Source organism: Malaclemys terrapin, chromosome 1, assembly GCF_027887155.1.
Source record: "Malaclemys terrapin pileata isolate rMalTer1 chromosome 1, rMalTer1.hap1, whole genome shotgun sequence".
NCBI lineage: Eukaryota > Metazoa > Chordata > Testudines > Emydidae > Malaclemys > Malaclemys terrapin.
Genome location: NC_071505.1, coordinates 193,123,191 through 193,127,756, shown reverse-complemented (window position 1 = coordinate 193,127,756; position 4,566 = coordinate 193,123,191). Strand labels below are relative to the sequence as shown.

The following is a 4,566-nucleotide window of genomic DNA, read 5'->3' as shown; positions in this document are numbered from 1 at the left end:
CAGCCCCTCCCAGCCAGCTCTGCAAGCAGCAGGTGAGTCCCAGGGGATGGGGGAGCAAGCGACAGGAGCGGGGGTGGAGTGAGTGACAGGTGGGGCTGGGGACAGGGCCTTGGAGGAAGGGGTGGGGCCTCGGGGGAAGAGGTGTTCAGTTTTCAGGGATTAAAAAGTTGGCAACCCTAGTTCAAACCGGATACTCCAGGGACCAACAGACAAAGAAAAGATTTTTTGAAAAATAGCGTAGTTTTAAATAGTCTCGGGAACTGCTTTGGGATCCATGGAGGGCCCCAAGCTTTAGGGAAGGGTTGGAAAGATTTGGCTTACTGAAGTCCCATAAAAGACTGGGTGCTAGTTCTGAGCTGAGGCTGTGATGAACTTGTGACCACAAAAGGTTTCCCTTTTGAGGATCTGAAGGACTCGTGCCAGAGTCCATGTTGGAGACAGCTGGAGTGAGCTGTGGTAAGATTATCAGCATACATGTAGGTTCTTTAATTGTTTTTAATAGGCTTTCTCTATAGTGCTTTTTCCTTAAGAATAAAATAGGCTTGCATGGGAAGTATGTGTGATAACTTATAACTGTTGGCAATTACACTATGTACTGTCTAGGAGCAATCAGGCCTGTCTAGGCAAACTATCTTTTGCTGGGAATAACACACTAAAGGCAGAGAACTGTTTGGCCTGGGAATTCTCCTGTCAGAAGGAAGAGAGATGTGGATCTGCACTCAAGAGAGGTGATGACCAGGGGAGCTGGACGCTTGAGAGTGGGTGCCCTTGCTGAATCATTAAAGGGAAATACAGGTGCACGTGCCCTAAACTGTGACAGGTAGGACAAGAAATAATCAGCTTAGTTTGCAGCAAGGGAGATTTAGGTTGGATATTAGGAAAACTTTTGAACTATAAGGACAATTAAGTACTGGAATAGGTTACCAAAGGAGGTTGTGGAATCCCAGTCACTGGAGGTTTAAGGACAGGGTGGTTAGACAAACACCTGTCAGGGACGGTCTAGGTACTTGGTCCTGCCTCAGCATGGAGAAGACAGACTAAGTGGACTCTTGAGGTCCCTTCCAGCCCTATATTTGTATAATACTAATCAAAATATGTTTGAATAGTGGCCCATTTATATCTTAGGGTCAAATCATGTTCAGCTCAACTTTGTCCCCATCAGTGGAACTACTCATGCAAGTAAAGCAAGTAGGATTTAGTCCTTGAACAAAAGTCATCCCAGTAAATTGCACAGTTCCATAAAGCTCATTGCTCACGCTGGCCAAGGTCAGCATGTTACACTCTTCACTGAGTTAAAGAGCTTTAGTTAAAAAAGCTTCTCTGAGTAAATATGAGAGTTATACTTTGGGGATCCATGAAACAGTAAAGAAATAAGGGAGCTGCATTTAAAGTCCATAGCTCAACAGGCAACAGTTGCTATCTCAAGTCTGAAAAATTATCTGTGTGTTAACAAAACTAAAGGAAATTGACTTGGATTCAGCTTTGTTTGTGATCTACAATGACAAAGTGGGTTAAAATCCCTAGGAAAGCAAATGCTAAATCTAGTCCACTTCTCTGGGAACCCAGAACCATGCACCATGCAAATTCATGAAGCTGCAATAGAGATGTAGGCTGCAGATGGTGTGGCTGTGGGGAGCAGAGGGTGCTGGCTGCAAAGAGGGTCCCTGAGCTACCCCACCAACAAAGAGCAAGTTAAGTCAGTAAGCAGGAGACGGGAGAGTGTTTATTGTTAATAAAGGACAAGGAAGGAGGAGTGCTGAAAACTGCCCATAAAGCTTTCACAGTTACCAGGTAAACTTTGCCTCTGAGCCTTCCTGGTCTCTCAGTGCACACCTCTCTAGGTCTCAGGCCTTGGGTTGTCTCTTCTCTTGGGATGGAATGACAGGATTCTCCACTCTCAGACCAGGAGCTGGGTTGCAGTCCCCTGGGTCTCAACTGTGATCACCTCAGCAAGTCTGGTTTATGCAATTCCATTCCCCTGGGGCAATAACAGTGGTCATTAGTGACCAAACAGCCTACTTAAAGGAAAGAATCATTTATTTAGAACAAAAGCATTTCAGAGAACGTATATCTTAAAAACAATAAAGCCTATTGTGCACATACCTAATTCTTCCCTAAGGCTTACCATTCCCTGGATCTAGGAGACCCAATTCCTCCAGACTCCTCCACACAGCCCTGTCTGTGCCAGCTTGGCTGCTCACAAGCGACTCTTCTCCCCTTCAGGAAGTGCTTTTTAACTCTTCAGTCTCCATTTGCTCTCCAGCCTCCTAGTTCTAGCAAAACAAGGTTTACAGGGTGTTGGAGACTCAGCATAGGTTCCTTGAAGCGAACAGCTTGACCCACTGTTTTTCTAGAGTGCACCTAGATCAGTGGCAACCTGCGGCCCGTCAGGGTAATCTGCTGGCAGGCCATGAGACAGTTTGTTTACATTGACTGTCCGCTCCCAGTGGCCGCGGTTCACCATTCCTGGCCAATGGGAGCTGCAGGAAACGGGGGCCAGCACGTTCCTGCGTCCCGCGCCGCTTCCTGCAGTTCCCATTGGCCGGGAACAGCAAACTACGGCCACTGGGAGCTGCAGCCTGCCGTGCCTGCAGACAGTCAATTTAAACAAACTGTCTTGCGGCCCGCCAACAGATTACCTTGATGTGCCGCATGCAGCCCGCGGGCCGCAGTTTGCCCACCGGTGACCTAGATGGTCTTCACTAGGAAGCCGTTATGTTGCCTCCCTGTCTGTTCTTCCCACAGCCCCTACTGTATTCAATAAATATGCTACTACCCCACTATAAATTATACAGTCTCCCTCAATAACTATGCTACATATCACTATTCTCAAATGCTTACCTAGCAGGTCCAACAGTATTCATAACAGTGGTATGTATCAGCTCCACTTCTGTCACAGAATGACAGAGGCATCAGTAGTCCTTTACAAAAGAGAATAAAGAGTTGCATTAAGGGACTATAGGTGGGAAGGTTTTACTGCGTGTGCCAGACATAATATAGTCTTTTATACTTGTGCTCAAAGGTTGGTTATTATTTCTGATAGATTATATGAATTCTTTAAATTATGGGGAGTTTACTTTCAAACATTTTTCATTATCAAAGCAAAACGCCTGCCAACCCTGAAGAGTAGTGTTATGTATCCACAATGCACAGGCTTTTAACCACAGTAGAGTTTGTTCCAGTCATGCTCCAGTTACTGAACTATTTCCTGTTTATTTTCCACTGTAACGCAAAACTAGGCACATAAGTAGTAGTTACCAACTTCTAGCTCAGGTCACGGGGGGACCTAATCATTTGGACCTTGTAATGGGGTTGCTACTCACCGCTGGCGTGCCACCTTGTGATTCATCTGGGGATTAGCTCACTATTGGTCAGACACCCCTTCCTGCGGTCACTCAGCCTGTTGTCTCCATCTCACCCTCCAGGTCTGGGTATTCTTCTTCTTTGTGACTCGACCCTCCGGCCTGGACACTTTAATTCTCCCCTTCCAGAAGGTCTGTCAGTGTTTCTCAGGACAAGCTGTTCCTCTGCCCTTCCAAGCAGTCCTCCGTTCTACATCCAAAGCTGTGCCACATACCCAGTGGCTGGTAGAGGAACCCAGGCCCACGAACTAACCTAGGTTCCAGCCCACACACCCTATGCTCCGCAACTATGGTTCTACTGACTCCCAGACCTGGTTGTTACTTCCCTGGGCTCAGTCCTACCCCCTCTTTCTTTCCTCTGGCACCTCTGGGTTTAGCACCCACCCAAGCTTTCTCCGCTCCCTCTGGCTACTTCCCCCTCTGGCTTCGTGCCAGACCCTGTAATCTGTAACAAACCTCCCTCCTGTCAGGGAGTGACTGCAGATTATTTCCCCCTGCAGCCTCCATCTGGTCTCAGCTTCTTCGCTTTATAGAAGTCCCACCTGTTCCTGCCCAGGTGAACTTCATCCTTAATAAAACGTTATTGATCCCTGGCTCCCCTCCAGGATTAGTCTAGGTGGTTAATTGGCCCGTCTAGCCTACCTCCACCCCTTCAGGAATGTTGTAGGGTGAATACCCCCATCACAGACCCTTTCAATTTTCTGTTCACTTGCGAAGGCTATAGTGCAGACACTTTCATCTAGCCACTTCATTCATTAGCTTTTCCTTGAATGCCAATTGAAACAGAATCCTGAAAGTCTCCATTTGGTATAGTATACACCAGGAATCGGCAAACTTTGGCACACGGCCCGTCAGGGAAATCCGCTGGCAGGCCAGGACGGTTTGTTTACAGGCAGCGTCTGCAGGTTCAGTCATTCTGCAGCTCCCATTGGCCTGGGACGGTGAAGCGCAGCCAATGGGAGCTGCGATTGGCCGAACCTGCAGACGCTGCAGGTAAGCAAACCGTCCCGGCTCGCCAGCAGATTTCCTTGACGGGCCACATGCCAAAGTTTGCCGATCCCTGCTATACACTGATGTTTGTGAGAATGTGACATTTTCTCTCAGTGCAACACAGCATCTCCTCAAATGTAACAACCAAGTAATGTGACTCCAGACAGCAGTCCCCTATTTAAGCCTGAGCCTGCAAGATTCTGAGTACCTCCTG

The 4,566-nt window shown here is 47.6% G+C and overlaps 1 long non-coding RNA gene across 2 annotated transcripts; it reads right to left on the bottom strand.

Annotated features, from left to right (window-relative positions):
• Positions 1-1,762: 1,762 nt before the first annotated feature.
• On the bottom strand, positions 1,763-4,184 carry LOC128848910 (uncharacterized). Of its 2 annotated transcripts, none has more exons than XR_008447132.1 (3): positions 2,842-4,184; positions 2,104-2,273; positions 1,763-1,978 (listed from the first exon to the last, which is right to left on the bottom strand). It is a non-coding gene; the product is annotated as an uncharacterized LOC128848910 (long non-coding RNA). The 2 variants fall into 2 exon arrangements; XR_008447133.1 differs by having other exon boundaries at positions 2,126-2,273.
• Positions 4,185-4,566: the final 382 nt, after the last annotated feature.